Below are 14,803 nucleotides of genomic sequence, written 5' to 3' on the forward strand. Positions count from 1 at the left end.
GGCAGTTTGGACAACCCCAGCAGCAGCTGTGTGCCAAATCCGATATCTGGTCGAGGGCTGCAAGATTCAGTATGATGAAGTAACAATTTGGGGATAGCTCACAAACGCTAAGCTGCCGCCTTCTTAGCTCAGTGGTAGAGCACTGGTCTCGTAAACCAGGGGTCGTGAGTTCGAACCTCACAGAAGGCATTCATTTTTTAAACCTTCCTGCAAGAAGCGGAGCTACCTCGAACAGCATCTAACACATGGCAGTACACTGAATGAAAGGGATGTTCTACAACCTATGACAAGTATTCTACTGGCCTCAGAGGTTTTCTGAATTCATAGGCAGAACATTGGTTTGTATGCATTTTGTAGTATAATGTCATGCTTGGCGATGTCATTCGTTTACGAGCCTCGCTACAGTGTGCATGCACGTTATCCATGTGAAGAGGCGTAAGCAAATGCTACCACTCTGCGAGATTCCTGCAGAAGGTATACGAATTGCGTTGCTATACAGAGCACAAGGGAGCCAAAGTCAAGGCCTCCGTGGCGCAATCGGCTAGCGCGTTCGGCTGTTAACCGAAAGGTTGGTGGTTCGAGCCCACCCGGGGGCGAAATCGATTTAACCGGCACCGAGGTGAGGACATACGTCAACTTTGTTAGAGATGCACAGCTAGTGTGACAATTTGGCTGTGTTTGAGTGATGCCACAGAGCCTTATACACATTTAGCCAAGTGACACTGTACGTAAAAACATGGCCCTACACACACGTTCTGCTGTTTTCCTTTTTATTCGTCATGTGTGACACTGCAGTAGAGCGACGCCCACCACAAAAGACGTATTCTTTACATTCAATTTCAGCGTATACGTCGCGAGTGCCATATGACAGGGCCTGTCTCTCGATGTCGATTTTGTATTTGGTGTCTCTTAAGAGTCGGTCTGCAGTAGGCCGCTGTTGGCCGAGCGACGTGCAGTCGCCTTACATGAAGCCCCATGGGCAACGCCAGCGCCACTGTGGACAACAGCATACTGTAGCCAGAGAGAGGAGCCGAAAGGCGCATTTCGCAGTCGAGCCACGCTATCCCACAAGCTGTGCACTAGGTCAGGATTGCGCAGACCGCAAACTTTTGCTGGCCCGACGCTCGTCGTCGATCGTAAGGGCGAAACATTCAAGAGATTTGGAAAACGGCAATTTGGACAACCCCAGCAGCAACTGTGTGCCAAATCCGATATCTGGTCGAGGGCTGCAAGATTCAGTATGATGAAGTAACAATTTGGGGATAGCTCACAAACGCTAAGCTGCCGCCTTCTTAGCTCAGTGGTAGAGCACTGGTCTCGTAAACCAGGGGTCGTGAGTTCGAACCTCACAGAAGGCATTCATTTTTTAAACCTTCCTGCAAGGAGCGGAGCTACCTCGAGCAGCATCTAACACATGGCAGTACACTGAATGAAAGGGATGTTCTACAACCTATGACAAGTATTCTACTGGCCTCAGAGGTTTTCTGAATTCATAGGCAGAACATTGGTTTGTATGCATTTTGTAGTATAATGTCATGCTTGGCGATGTCATTCGTTTACGAGCCTCGCTACAGTGTGCATGCACGTTATCCATGTGAAGAGGCGTAAGCAAATGCTACCACTCTGCGAGATTCCTGCAGAAGGTATACGAATTGCGTTGCTATACAGAGCACAAGGGAGCCAAAGTCAAGGCCTCCGTGGCGCAATCGGCTAGCGCGTTCGGCTGTTAACCGAAAGGTTGGTGGTTCGAGCCCACCCGGGGGCGAAATCGTTTTAACCGGCACCGAGGTGAGGACATACGTCAACTTTGTTAGAGATGCACAGCTAGTGTGACAATTTGGCTGTGTTTGAGTGATGCCACAGAGCCTTATACACATTCAGCCAAGTGACACTGTAGGTAAAAACATGGCCCTACACACACGTTCTGCTGTTTTCCTTTTTATTCGTCATGTGTGACACTGCAGTAGAGCGACGCCCACCACAAAAGACGTATTCTTTACATTCAATTTCAGCGTATACGTCGCGAGTGCCATATGACAGGGCCTGTCTCTCGATGTCGATTTGTATTTGGTGTCTCTTAAGTGTCGGTCTGCAGTAGGCCGCTGTTGGCCGAGCGACGTGCAGTCGCCTTACATGAAGCCCCATGGGCAACGCCAGCGCCACTGTGGACAACAGCATACTGTAGCCAGAGAGAGGAGCCGAAAGGCGCATTTCGCAGTCGAGCCACGCTATCCCACAAGCTGTGCACTAGGTCAGGATTGCGCAGACCGCAAACTTTTGCTGGCCCGACGCTCGTCGTCGATCGTAAGGGCGAAACATTCAAGAGATTTGGAAAACGGCAGTTTGGACAACCCCAGCAGCAGCTGTGTGCCAAATCCGATATCTGGTCGAGGGCTGCAAGATTCAGTATGATGAAATAACAATTTGGGGATAGCTCACAAACGCTAAGCTGCCGCCTTCTTAGCTCAGTGGTAGAGCACTGGTCTCGTAAACCAGGGGTCGTGAGTTCGAACCTCACAGAAGGCATTCATTTTTTAAACCTTCCTGCAAGGAGCGGAGCTACCTCGAGCAGCATCTAACACATGGCAGTACACTGAATGAAAGGGATGTTCTACAACCTATGACAAGTATTCTACTGGCCTCAGAGGTTTTCTGAATTCATAGGCAGAACATTGGTTTGTATGCATTTTGTAGTATAATGTCATGCTTGGCGATGTCATTCGTTTACGAGCCTCGCTACAGTGTGCATGCACGTTATCCATGTGAAGAGGCGTAAGCAAATGCTACCACTCTGCGAGATTCCTGCAGAAGGTATACGAATTGCGTTGGTATACAGAGCACAAGGGAGCCAAAGTCAAGGCCTCCGTGGCGCAATCGGCTAGCGCGTTCGGCTGTTAACCGAAAGGTTGGTGGTTCGAGCCCACCCGGGGGCGAAATCGTTTTAACCGGCACCGAGGTGAGGACATACGTCAACTTTGTTAGAGATGCACAGCTAGTGTGACAATTTGGCTGTGTTTGAGTGATGCCACAGAGCCTTATACACATTCAGCCAAGTGACACTGTAGGTAAAAACATGGCCCTACACACACGTTCTGCTGTTTTCCTTTTTATTCGTCATGTGTGACACTGCAGTAGAGCGACGCCCACCACAAAAGACGTATTCTTTACATTCAATTTCAGCGTATACGTCGCGAGTGCCATATGACAGGGCCTGTCTCTCGATGTCGATTTGTATTTGGTGTCTCTTAAGTGTCGGTCTGCAGTAGGCCGCTGTTGGCCGAGCGACGTGCAGTCGCCTTACATGAAGCCCCATGGGCAACGCCAGCGCCACTGTGGACAACAGCATACTGTAGCCAGAGAGAGGAGCCGAAAGGCGCATTTCGCAGTCGAGCCACGCTATCCCACAAGCTGTGCACTAGGTCAGGATTGCGCAGACCGCAAACTTTTGCTGGCCCGACGCTCGTCGTCGATCGTAAGGGCGAAACATTCAAGAGATTTGGAAAACGGCAGTTTGGACAACCCCAGCAGCAGCTGTGTGCCAAATCCGATATCTGGTCGAGGGCTGCAAGATTCAGTATGATGAAATAACAATTTGGGGATAGCTCACAAACGCTAAGCTGCCGCCTTCTTAGCTCAGTGGTAGAGCACTGGTCTCGTAAACCAGGGGTCGTGAGTTCGAACCTCACAGAAGGCATTCATTTTTTAAACCTTCCTGCAAGGAGCGGAGCTACCTCGAGCAGCATCTAACACATGGCAGTACACTGAATGAAAGGGATGTTCTACAACCTATGACAAGTATTCTACTGGCCTCAGAGGTTTTCTGAATTCATAGGCAGAACATTGGTTTGTATGCATTTTGTAGTATAATGTCATGCTTGGCGATGTCATTCGTTTACGAGCCTCGCTACAGTGTGCATGCACGTTATCCATGTGAAGAGGCGTAAGCAAATGCTACCACTCTGCGAGATTCCTGCAGAAGGTATACGAATTGCGTTGCTATACAGAGCACAAGGGAGCCAAAGTCAAGGCCTCCGTGGCGCAATCGGCTAGCGCGTTCGGCTGTTAACCGAAAGGTTGGTGGTTCGAGCCCACCCGGGGGCGAAATCGTTTTAACCGGCACCGAGGTGAGGACATACGTCAACTTTGTTAGAGATGCACAGCTAGTGTGACAATTTGGCTGTGTTTGAGTGATGCCACAGAGCCTTATACACATTCAGCCAAGTGACACTGTAGGTAAAAACATGGCCCTACACACACGTTCTGCTGTTTTCCTTTTTATTCGTCATGTGTGACACTGCAGTAGAGCGACGCCCACCACAAAAGACGTATTCTTTACATTCAATTTCAGCGTATACGTCGCGAGTGCCATATGACAGGGCCTGTCTCTCGATGTCGATTTGTATTTGGTGTCTCTTAAGTGTCGGTCTGCAGTAGGCCGCTGTTGGCCGAGCGACGTGCAGTCGCCTTACATGAAGCCCCATGGGCAACGCCAGCGCCACTGTGGACAACAGCATACTGTAGCCAGAGAGAGGAGCCGAAAGGCGCATTTCGCAGTCGAGCCACGCTATCCCACAAGCTGTGCACTAGGTCAGGATTGCGCAGACCGCAAACTTTTGCTGGCCCGACGCTCGTCGTCGATCGTAAGGGCGAAACATTCAAGAGATTTGGAAAACGGCAGTTTGGACAACCCCAGCAGCAGCTGTGTGCCAAATCCGATATCTGGTCGAGGGCTGCAAGATTCAGTATGATGAAATAACAATTTGGGGATAGCTCACAAACGCTAAGCTGCCGCCTTCTTAGCTCAGTGGTAGAGCACTGGTCTCGTAAACCAGGGGTCGTGAGTTCGAACCTCACAGAAGGCATTCATTTTTTAAACCTTCCTGCAAGGAGCGGAGCTACCTCGAGCAGCATCTAACACATGGCAGTACACTGAATGAAAGGGATGTTCTACAACCTATGACAAGTATTCTACTGGCCTCAGAGGTTTTCTGAATTCATAGGCAGAACATTGGTTTGTATGCATTTTGTAGTATAATGTCATGCTTGGCGATGTCATTCGTTTACGAGCCTCGCTACAGTGTGCATGCACGTTATCCATGTGAAGAGGCGTAAGCAAATGCTACCACTCTGCGAGATTCCTGCAGAAGGTATACGAATTGCGTTGCTATACAGAGCACAAGGGAGCCAAAGTCAAGGCCTCCGTGGCGCAATCGGCTAGCGCGTTCGGCTGTTAACCGAAAGGTTGGTGGTTCGAGCCCACCCGGGGGCGAAATCGTTTTAACCGGCACCGAGGTGAGGACATACGTCAACTTTGTTAGAGATGCACAGCTAGTGTGACAATTTGGCTGTGTTTGAGTGATGCCACAGAGCCTTATACACATTCAGCCAAGTGACACTGTAGGTAAAAACATGGCCCTACACACACGTTCTGCTGTTTTCCTTTTTATTCGTCATGTGTGACACTGCAGTAGAGCGACGCCCACCACAAAAGACGTATTCTTTACATTCAATTTCAGCGTATACGTCGCGAGTGCCATATGACAGGGCCTGTCTCTCGATGTCGATTTGTATTTGGTGTCTCTTAAGTGTCGGTCTGCAGTAGGCCGCTGTTGGCCGAGCGACGTGCAGTCGCCTTACATGAAGCCCCATGGGCAACGCCAGCGCCACTGTGGACAACAGCATACTGTAGCCAGAGAGAGGAGCCGAAAGGCGCATTTCGCAGTCGAGCCACGCTATCCCACAAGCTGTGCACTAGGTCAGGATTGCGCAGACCGCAAACTTTTGCTGGCCCGACGCTCGTCGTCGATCGTAAGGGCGAAACATTCAAGAGATTTGGAAAACGGCAGTTTGGACAACCCCAGCAGCAGCTGTGTGCCAAATCCGATATCTGGTCGAGGGCTGCAAGATTCAGTATGATGAAATAACAATTTGGGGATAGCTCACAAACGCTAAGCTGCCACCTTCTTAGCTCAGTGGTAGAGCACTGGTCTCGTAAACCAGGGGTCGTGAGTTCGAACCTCACAGAAGGCATTCATTTTTTAAACCTTCCTGCAAGGAGCGGAGCTACCTCGAGCAGCATCTAACACATGGCAGTACACTGAATGAAAGGGATGTTCTACAACCTATGACAAGTATTCTACTGGCCTCAGAGGTTTTCTGAATTCATAGGCAGAACATTGGTTTGTATGCATTTTGTAGTATAATGTCATGCTTGGCGATGTCATTCGTTTACGAGCCTCGCTACAGTGTGCATGCACGTTATCCATGTGAAGAGGCGTAAGCAAATGCTACCACTCTGCGAGATTCCTGCAGAAGGTATACGAATTGCGTTGCTATACAGAGCACAAGGGAGCCAAAGTCAAGGCCTCCGTGGCGCAATCGGCTAGCGCGTTCGGCTGTTAACCGAAAGGTTGGTGGTTCGAGCCCACCCGGGGGCGAAATCGTTTTAACCGGCACCGAGGTGAGGACATACGTCAACTTTGTTAGAGATGCACAGCTAGTGTGACAATTTGGCTGTGTTTGAGTGATGCCACAGAGCCTTATACACATTCAGCCAAGTGACACTGTAGGTAAAAACATGGCCCTACACACACGTTCTGCTGTTTTCCTTTTTATTCGTCATGTGTGACACTGCAGTAGAGCGACGCCCACCACAAAAGACGTATTCTTTACATTCAATTTCAGCGTATACGTCGCGAGTGCCATATGACAGGGCCTGTCTCTCGATGTCGATTTGTATTTGGTGTCTCTTAAGTGTCGGTCTGCAGTAGGCCGCTGTTGGCCGAGCGACGTGCAGTCGCCTTACATGAAGCCCCATGGGCAACGCCAGCGCCACTGTGGACAACAGCATACTGTAGCCAGAGAGAGGAGCCGAAAGGCGCATTTCGCAGTCGAGCCACGCTATCCCACAAGCTGTGCACTAGGTCAGGATTGCGCAGACCGCAAACTTTTGCTGGCCCGACGCTCGTCGTCGATCGTAAGGGCGAAACATTCAAGAGATTTGGAAAACGGCAGTTTGGACAACCCCAGCAGCAGCTGTGTGCCAAATCCGATATCTGGTCGAGGGCTGCAAGATTCAGTATGATGAAATAACAATTTGGGGATAGCTCACAAACGCTAAGCTGCCGCCTTCTTAGCTCAGTGGTAGAGCACTGGTCTCGTAAACCAGGGGTCGTGAGTTCGAACCTCACAGAAGGCATTCATTTTTTAAACCTTCCTGCAAGGAGCGGAGCTACCTCGAGCAGCATCTAACACATGGCAGTACACTGAATGAAAGGGATGTTCTACAACCTATGACAAGTATTCTACTGGCCTCAGAGGTTTTCTGAATTCATAGGCAGAACATTGGTTTGTATGCATTTTGTAGTATAATGTCATGCTTGGCGATGTCATTCGTTTACGAGCCTCGCTACAGTGTGCATGCACGTTATCCATGTGAAGAGGCGTAAGCAAATGCTACCACTCTGCGAGATTCCTGCAGAAGGTATACGAATTGCGTTGGTATACAGAGCACAAGGGAGCCAAAGTCAAGGCCTCCGTGGCGCAATCGGCTAGCGCGTTCGGCTGTTAACCGAAAGGTTGGTGGTTCGAGCCCACCCGGGGGCGAAATCGTTTTAACCGGCACCGAGGTGAGGACATACGTCAACTTTGTTAGAGATGCACAGCTAGTGTGACAATTTGGCTGTGTTTGAGTGATGCCACAGAGCCTTATACACATTCAGCCAAGTGACACTGTAGGTAAAAACATGGCCCTACACACACGTTCTGCTGTTTTCCTTTTTATTCGTCATGTGTGACACTGCAGTAGAGCGACGCCCACCACAAAAGACGTATTCTTTACATTCAATTTCAGCGTATACGTCGCGAGTGCCATATGACAGGGCCTGTCTCTCGATGTCGATTTGTATTTGGTGTCTCTTAAGTGTCGGTCTGCAGTAGGCCGCTGTTGGCCGAGCGACGTGCAGTCGCCTTACATGAAGCCCCATGGGCAACGCCAGCGCCACTGTGGACAACAGCATACTGTAGCCAGAGAGAGGAGCCGAAAGGCGCATTTCGCAGTCGAGCCACGCTATCCCACAAGCTGTGCACTAGGTCAGGATTGCGCAGACCGCAAACTTTTGCTGGCCCGACGCTCGTCGTCGATCGTAAGGGCGAAACATTCAAGAGATTTGGAAAACGGCAGTTTGGACAACCCCAGCAGCAGCTGTGTGCCAAATCCGATATCTGGTCGAGGGCTGCAAGATTCAGTATGATGAAATAACAATTTGGGGATAGCTCACAAACGCTAAGCTGCCGCCTTCTTAGCTCAGTGGTAGAGCACTGGTCTCGTAAACCAGGGGTCGTGAGTTCGAACCTCACAGAAGGCATTCATTTTTTAAACCTTCCTGCAAGGAGCGGAGCTACCTCGAGCAGCATCTAACACATGGCAGTACACTGAATGAAAGGGATGTTCTACAACCTATGACAAGTATTCTACTGGCCTCAGAGGTTTTCTGAATTCATAGGCAGAACATTGGTTTGTATGCATTTTGTAGTATAATGTCATGCTTGGCGATGTCATTCGTTTACGAGCCTCGCTACAGTGTGCATGCACGTTATCCATGTGAAGAGGCGTAAGCAAATGCTACCACTCTGCGAGATTCCTGCAGAAGGTATACGAATTGCGTTGCTATACAGAGCACAAGGGAGCCAAAGTCAAGGCCTCCGTGGCGCAATCGGCTAGCGCGTTCGGCTGTTAACCGAAAGGTTGGTGGTTCGAGCCCACCCGGGGGCGAAATCGTTTTAACCGGCACCGAGGTGAGGACATACGTCAACTTTGTTAGAGATGCACAGCTAGTGTGACAATTTGGCTGTGTTTGAGTGATGCCACAGAGCCTTATACACATTCAGCCAAGTGACACTGTAGGTAAAAACATGGCCCTACACACACGTTCTGCTGTTTTCCTTTTTATTCGTCATGTGTGACACTGCAGTAGAGCGACGCCCACCACAAAAGACGTATTCTTTACATTCAATTTCAGCGTATACGTCGCGAGTGCCATATGACAGGGCCTGTCTCTCGATGTCGATTTGTATTTGGTGTCTCTTAAGTGTCGGTCTGCAGTAGGCCGCTGTTGGCCGAGCGACGTGCAGTCGCCTTACATGAAGCCCCATGGGCAACGCCAGCGCCACTGTGGACAACAGCATACTGTAGCCAGAGAGAGGAGCCGAAAGGCGCATTTCGCAGTCGAGCCACGCTATCCCACAAGCTGTGCACTAGGTCAGGATTGCGCAGACCGCAAACTTTTGCTGGCCCGACGCTCGTCGTCGATCGTAAGGGCGAAACATTCAAGAGATTTGGAAAACGGCAGTTTGGACAACCCCAGCAGCAGCTGTGTGCCAAATCCGATATCTGGTCGAGGGCTGCAAGATTCAGTATGATGAAATAACAATTTGGGGATAGCTCACAAACGCTAAGCTGCCGCCTTCTTAGCTCAGTGGTAGAGCACTGGTCTCGTAAACCAGGGGTCGTGAGTTCGAACCTCACAGAAGGCATTCATTTTTTAAACCTTCCTGCAAGGAGCGGAGCTACCTCGAGCAGCATCTAACACATGGCAGTACACTGAATGAAAGGGATGTTCTACAACCTATGACAAGTATTCTACTGGCCTCAGAGGTTTTCTGAATTCATAGGCAGAACATTGGTTTGTATGCATTTTGTAGTATAATGTCATGCTTGGCGATGTCATTCGTTTACGAGCCTCGCTACAGTGTGCATGCACGTTATCCATGTGAAGAGGCGTAAGCAAATGCTACCACTCTGCGAGATTCCTGCAGAAGGTATACGAATTGCGTTGCTATACAGAGCACAAGGGAGCCAAAGTCAAGGCCTCCGTGGCGCAATCGGCTAGCGCGTTCGGCTGTTAACCGAAAGGTTGGTGGTTCGAGCCCACCCGGGGGCGAAATCGTTTTAACCGGCACCGAGGTGAGGACATACGTCAACTTTGTTAGAGATGCACAGCTAGTGTGACAATTTGGCTGTGTTTGAGTGATGCCACAGAGCCTTATACACATTCAGCCAAGTGACACTGTAGGTAAAAACATGGCCCTACACACACGTTCTGCTGTTTTCCTTTTTATTCGTCATGTGTGACACTGCAGTAGAGCGACGCCCACCACAAAAGACGTATTCTTTACATTCAATTTCAGCGTATACGTCGCGAGTGCCATATGACAGGGCCTGTCTCTCGATGTCGATTTGTATTTGGTGTCTCTTAAGTGTCGGTCTGCAGTAGGCCGCTGTTGGCCGAGCGACGTGCAGTCGCCTTACATGAAGCCCCATGGGCAACGCCAGCGCCACTGTGGACAACAGCATACTGTAGCCAGAGAGAGGAGCCGAAAGGCGCATTTCGCAGTCGAGCCACGCTATCCCACAAGCTGTGCACTAGGTCAGGATTGCGCAGACCGCAAACTTTTGCTGGCCCGACGCTCGTCGTCGATCGTAAGGGCGAAACATTCAAGAGATTTGGAAAACGGCAGTTTGGACAACCCCAGCAGCAGCTGTGTGCCAAATCCGATATCTGGTCGAGGGCTGCAAGATTCAGTATGATGAAATAACAATTTGGGGATAGCTCACAAACGCTAAGCTGCCGCCTTCTTAGCTCAGTGGTAGAGCACTGGTCTCGTAAACCAGGGGTCGTGAGTTCGAACCTCACAGAAGGCATTCATTTTTTAAACCTTCCTGCAAGGAGCGGAGCTACCTCGAGCAGCATCTAACACATGGCAGTACACTGAATGAAAGGGATGTTCTACAACCTATGACAAGTATTCTACTGGCCTCAGAGGTTTTCTGAATTCATAGGCAGAACATTGGTTTGTATGCATTTTGTAGTATAATGTCATGCTTGGCGATGTCATTCGTTTACGAGCCTCGCTACAGTGTGCATGCACGTTATCCATGTGAAGAGGCGTAAGCAAATGCTACCACTCTGCGAGATTCCTGCAGAAGGTATACGAATTGCGTTGCTATACAGAGCACAAGGGAGCCAAAGTCAAGGCCTCCGTGGCGCAATCGGCTAGCGCGTTCGGCTGTTAACCGAAAGGTTGGTGGTTCGAGCCCACCCGGGGGCGAAATCGTTTTAACCGGCACCGAGGTGAGGACATACGTCAACTTTGTTAGAGATGCACAGCTAGTGTGACAATTTGGCTGTGTTTGAGTGATGCCACAGAGCCTTATACACATTCAGCCAAGTGACACTGTAGGTAAAAACATGGCCCTACACACACGTTCTGCTGTTTTCCTTTTTATTCGTCATGTGTGACACTGCAGTAGAGCGACGCCCACCACAAAAGACGTATTCTTTACATTCAATTTCAGCGTATACGTCGCGAGTGCCATATGACAGGGCCTGTCTCTCGATGTCGATTTGTATTTGGTGTCTCTTAAGTGTCGGTCTGCAGTAGGCCGCTGTTGGCCGAGCGACGTGCAGTCGCCTTACATGAAGCCCCATGGGCAACGCCAGCGCCACTGTGGACAACAGCATACTGTAGCCAGAGAGAGGAGCCGAAAGGCGCATTTCGCAGTCGAGCCACGCTATCCCACAAGCTGTGCACTAGGTCAGGATTGCGCAGACCGCAAACTTTTGCTGGCCCGACGCTCGTCGTCGATCGTAAGGGCGAAACATCAAGAGATTTGGAAAACGGCAATTTGGACAACCCCAGCAGCAGCTGTGTGCCAAATCCGATATCTGGTCGAGGGCTGCAAGATTCAGTATGATGAAGTAACAATTTGGGGATAGCTCACAAACGCTAAGCTGCCGCCTTCTTAGCTCAGTGGTAGAGCACTGGTCTCGTAAACCAGGGGTCGTGAGTTCGAACCTCACAGAAGGCATTCATTTTTTAAACCTTCCTGCAAAGAGCGGAGCTACCTCGAGCAGCATCTAACACATGGCAGTACACTGAATGAAAGGGATGTTCTACAACCTATGACAAGTATTCTACTGGCCTCAGAGGTTTTCTGAATTCATAGGCAGAACATTGGTTTGTATGCATTTTGTAGTATAATGTCATGCTTGGCGATGTCATTCGTTTACGAGCCTCGCTACAGTGTGCATGCACGTTATCCATGTGAAGAGGCGTAAGCAAATGCTACCACTCTGCGAGATTCCTGCAGAAGGTATACGAATTGCGTTGGTATACAGAGCACAAGGGAGCCAAAGTCAAGGCCTCCGTGGCGCAATCGGCTAGCGCGTTCGGCTGTTAACCGAAAGGTTGGTGGTTCGAGCCCACCCGGGGGCGAAATCGTTTTAACCGGCACCGAGGTGAGGACATACGTCAACTTTGTTAGAGATGCACAGCTAGTGTGACAATTTGGCTGTGTTTGAGTGATGCCACAGAGCCTTATACACATTCAGCCAAGTGACACTGTAGGTAAAAACATGGCCCTACACACACGTTCTGCTGTTTTCCTTTTTATTCGTCATGTGTGACACTGCAGTAGAGCGACGCCCACCACAAAAGACGTATTCTTTACATTCAATTTCAGCGTATACGTCGCGAGTGCCATATGACAGGGCCTGTCTCTCGATGTCGATTTGTATTTGGTGTCTCTTAAGTGTCGGTCTGCAGTAGGCCGCTGTTGGCCGAGCGACGTGCAGTCGCCTTACATGAAGCCCCATGGGCAACGCCAGCGCCACTGTGGACAACAGCATACTGTAGCCAGAGAGAGGAGCCGAAAGGCGCATTTCGCAGTCGAGCCACGCTATCCCACAAGCTGTGCACTAGGTCAGGATTGCGCAGACCGCAAACTTTTGCTGGCCCGACGCTCGTCGTCGATCGTAAGGGCGAAACATTCAAGAGATTTGGAAAACGGCAGTTTGGACAACCCCAGCAGCAGCTGTGTGCCAAATCCGATATCTGGTCGAGGGCTGCAAGATTCAGTATGATGAAATAACAATTTGGGGATAGCTCACAAACGCTAAGCTGCCGCCTTCTTAGCTCAGTGGTAGAGCACTGGTCTCGTAAACCAGGGGTCGTGAGTTCGAACCTCACAGAAGGCATTCATTTTTTAAACCTTCCTGCAAGGAGCGGAGCTACCTCGAGCAGCATCTAACACATGGCAGTACACTGAATGAAAGGGATGTTCTACAACCTATGACAAGTATTCTACTGGCCTCAGAGGTTTTCTGAATTCATAGGCAGAACATTGGTTTGTATGCATTTTGTAGTATAATGTCATGCTTGGCGATGTCATTCGTTTACGAGCCTCGCTACAGTGTGCATGCACGTTATCCATGTGAAGAGGCGTAAGCAAATGCTACCACTCTGCGAGATTCCTGCAGAAGGTATACGAATTGCGTTGCTATACAGAGCACAAGGGAGCCAAAGTCAAGGCCTCCGTGGCGCAATCGGCTAGCGCGTTCGGCTGTTAACCGAAAGGTTGGTGGTTCGAGCCCACCCGGGGGCGAAATCGTTTTAACCGGCACCGAGGTGAGGACATACGTCAACTTTGTTAGAGATGCACAGCTAGTGTGACAATTTGGCTGTGTTTGAGTGATGCCACAGAGCCTTATACACATTCAGCCAAGTGACACTGTAGGTAAAAACATGGCCCTACACACACGTTCTGCTGTTTTCCTTTTTATTCGTCATGTGTGACACTGCAGTAGAGCGACGCCCACCACAAAAGACGTATTCTTTACATTCAATTTCAGCGTATACGTCGCGAGTGCCATATGACAGGGCCTGTCTCTCGATGTCGATTTGTATTTGGTGTCTCTTAAGTGTCGGTCTGCAGTAGGCCGCTGTTGGCCGAGCGACGTGCAGTCGCCTTACATGAAGCCCCATGGGCAACGCCAGCGCCACTGTGGACAACAGCATACTGTAGCCAGAGAGAGGAGCCGAAAGGCGCATTTCGCAGTCGAGCCACGCTATCCCACAAGCTGTGCACTAGGTCAGGATTGCGCAGACCGCAAACTTTTGCTGGCCCGACGCTCGTCGTCGATCGTAAGGGCGAAACATTCAAGAGATTTGGAAAACGGCAGTTTGGACAACCCCAGCAGCAGCTGTGTGCCAAATCCGATATCTGGTCGAGGGCTGCAAGATTCAGTATGATGAAATAACAATTTGGGGATAGCTCACAAACGCTAAGCTGCCGCCTTCTTAGCTCAGTGGTAGAGCACTGGTCTCGTAAACCAGGGGTCGTGAGTTCGAACCTCACAGAAGGCATTCATTTTTTAAACCTTCCTGCAAAGAGCGGAGCTACCTCGAGCAGCATCTAACACATGGCAGTACACTGAATGAAAGGGATGTTCTACAACCTATGACAAGTATTCTACTGGCCTCAGAGGTTTTCTGAATTCATAGGCAGAACATTGGTTTGTATGCATTTTGTAGTATAATGTCATGCTTGGCGATGTCATTCGTTTACGAGCCTCGCTACAGTGTGCATGCACGTTATCCATGTGAAGAGGCGTAAGCAAATGCTACCACTCTGCGAGATTCCTGCAGAAGGTATACGAATTGCGTTGATATACAGAGCACAAGGGAGCCAAAGTCAAGGCCTCCGTGGCGCAATCGGCTAGCGCGTTCGGCTGTTAACCGAAAGGTTGGTGGTTCGAGCCCACCCGGAGGCGAAATCGTTTTAACCGGCACCGAGGTGAGGACATACGTCAACTTTGTTAGAGATGCACAGCTAGTGTGACAATTTGGCTGTGTTTGAGTGATGCCACAGAGCCTTATACACATTCAGCCAAGTGACACTGTAGGTAAAAACATGGCCCTACACACACGTTCTGCTGTTTTCCTTTTTATTCGTCATGTGTGA

General features: G+C 49.9%; 26 non-coding genes across 26 annotated transcripts; all 26 read left to right on the forward strand.

Moving 5' to 3' along the window:
* Window positions 1-117: 117 nt before the first annotated feature.
* Trnat-cgu lies at window positions 118-189 on the forward strand. Its single transcript has one exon. It is a non-coding gene; the product is annotated as a tRNA-Thr (tRNA).
* Window positions 190-522: 333 nt separating this feature from the next.
* Trnan-guu lies at window positions 523-596 on the forward strand. The gene has a single exon. It is a non-coding gene; the product is annotated as a tRNA-Asn (tRNA).
* A 690-nt stretch (window positions 597-1,286) lies between these two features.
* Trnat-cgu lies at window positions 1,287-1,358 on the forward strand. The gene has a single exon. It is a non-coding gene; the product is annotated as a tRNA-Thr (tRNA).
* Window positions 1,359-1,691: 333 nt separating this feature from the next.
* Window positions 1,692-1,765, forward strand: Trnan-guu. The gene has a single exon. It is a non-coding gene; the product is annotated as a tRNA-Asn (tRNA).
* Window positions 1,766-2,454: 689 nt separating this feature from the next.
* On the forward strand, window positions 2,455-2,526 carry Trnat-cgu. The gene has a single exon. It is a non-coding gene; the product is annotated as a tRNA-Thr (tRNA).
* Window positions 2,527-2,859: 333 nt separating this feature from the next.
* Trnan-guu lies at window positions 2,860-2,933 on the forward strand. Its single transcript has one exon. It is a non-coding gene; the product is annotated as a tRNA-Asn (tRNA).
* A 689-nt stretch (window positions 2,934-3,622) lies between these two features.
* Window positions 3,623-3,694, forward strand: Trnat-cgu. The gene has a single exon. It is a non-coding gene; the product is annotated as a tRNA-Thr (tRNA).
* Window positions 3,695-4,027: 333 nt separating this feature from the next.
* Window positions 4,028-4,101, forward strand: Trnan-guu. The gene has a single exon. It is a non-coding gene; the product is annotated as a tRNA-Asn (tRNA).
* Window positions 4,102-4,790: 689 nt separating this feature from the next.
* On the forward strand, window positions 4,791-4,862 carry Trnat-cgu. Its single transcript has one exon. It is a non-coding gene; the product is annotated as a tRNA-Thr (tRNA).
* A 333-nt stretch (window positions 4,863-5,195) lies between these two features.
* Window positions 5,196-5,269, forward strand: Trnan-guu. Its single transcript has one exon. It is a non-coding gene; the product is annotated as a tRNA-Asn (tRNA).
* Window positions 5,270-5,958: 689 nt separating this feature from the next.
* Trnat-cgu lies at window positions 5,959-6,030 on the forward strand. Its single transcript has one exon. It is a non-coding gene; the product is annotated as a tRNA-Thr (tRNA).
* A 333-nt stretch (window positions 6,031-6,363) lies between these two features.
* Trnan-guu lies at window positions 6,364-6,437 on the forward strand. Its single transcript has one exon. It is a non-coding gene; the product is annotated as a tRNA-Asn (tRNA).
* A 689-nt stretch (window positions 6,438-7,126) lies between these two features.
* On the forward strand, window positions 7,127-7,198 carry Trnat-cgu. The gene has a single exon. It is a non-coding gene; the product is annotated as a tRNA-Thr (tRNA).
* Window positions 7,199-7,531: 333 nt separating this feature from the next.
* On the forward strand, window positions 7,532-7,605 carry Trnan-guu. The gene has a single exon. It is a non-coding gene; the product is annotated as a tRNA-Asn (tRNA).
* Window positions 7,606-8,294: 689 nt separating this feature from the next.
* Window positions 8,295-8,366, forward strand: Trnat-cgu. The gene has a single exon. It is a non-coding gene; the product is annotated as a tRNA-Thr (tRNA).
* A 333-nt stretch (window positions 8,367-8,699) lies between these two features.
* Window positions 8,700-8,773, forward strand: Trnan-guu. Its single transcript has one exon. It is a non-coding gene; the product is annotated as a tRNA-Asn (tRNA).
* Window positions 8,774-9,462: 689 nt separating this feature from the next.
* Trnat-cgu lies at window positions 9,463-9,534 on the forward strand. The gene has a single exon. It is a non-coding gene; the product is annotated as a tRNA-Thr (tRNA).
* Window positions 9,535-9,867: 333 nt separating this feature from the next.
* Trnan-guu lies at window positions 9,868-9,941 on the forward strand. The gene has a single exon. It is a non-coding gene; the product is annotated as a tRNA-Asn (tRNA).
* Window positions 9,942-10,630: 689 nt separating this feature from the next.
* Trnat-cgu lies at window positions 10,631-10,702 on the forward strand. The gene has a single exon. It is a non-coding gene; the product is annotated as a tRNA-Thr (tRNA).
* A 333-nt stretch (window positions 10,703-11,035) lies between these two features.
* Window positions 11,036-11,109, forward strand: Trnan-guu. Its single transcript has one exon. It is a non-coding gene; the product is annotated as a tRNA-Asn (tRNA).
* Window positions 11,110-11,797: 688 nt separating this feature from the next.
* On the forward strand, window positions 11,798-11,869 carry Trnat-cgu. The gene has a single exon. It is a non-coding gene; the product is annotated as a tRNA-Thr (tRNA).
* A 333-nt stretch (window positions 11,870-12,202) lies between these two features.
* Trnan-guu lies at window positions 12,203-12,276 on the forward strand. Its single transcript has one exon. It is a non-coding gene; the product is annotated as a tRNA-Asn (tRNA).
* Window positions 12,277-12,965: 689 nt separating this feature from the next.
* Trnat-cgu lies at window positions 12,966-13,037 on the forward strand. Its single transcript has one exon. It is a non-coding gene; the product is annotated as a tRNA-Thr (tRNA).
* A 333-nt stretch (window positions 13,038-13,370) lies between these two features.
* On the forward strand, window positions 13,371-13,444 carry Trnan-guu. Its single transcript has one exon. It is a non-coding gene; the product is annotated as a tRNA-Asn (tRNA).
* Window positions 13,445-14,133: 689 nt separating this feature from the next.
* On the forward strand, window positions 14,134-14,205 carry Trnat-cgu. Its single transcript has one exon. It is a non-coding gene; the product is annotated as a tRNA-Thr (tRNA).
* A 333-nt stretch (window positions 14,206-14,538) lies between these two features.
* On the forward strand, window positions 14,539-14,612 carry Trnan-guu. The gene has a single exon. It is a non-coding gene; the product is annotated as a tRNA-Asn (tRNA).
* Window positions 14,613-14,803: the final 191 nt, after the last annotated feature.

The sequence above is a fragment of the Schistocerca piceifrons genome, chromosome 5, assembly GCF_021461385.2.
Source record: "Schistocerca piceifrons isolate TAMUIC-IGC-003096 chromosome 5, iqSchPice1.1, whole genome shotgun sequence".
NCBI classification, from domain to species: Eukaryota; Metazoa; Arthropoda; class Insecta; order Orthoptera; family Acrididae; genus Schistocerca; species Schistocerca piceifrons.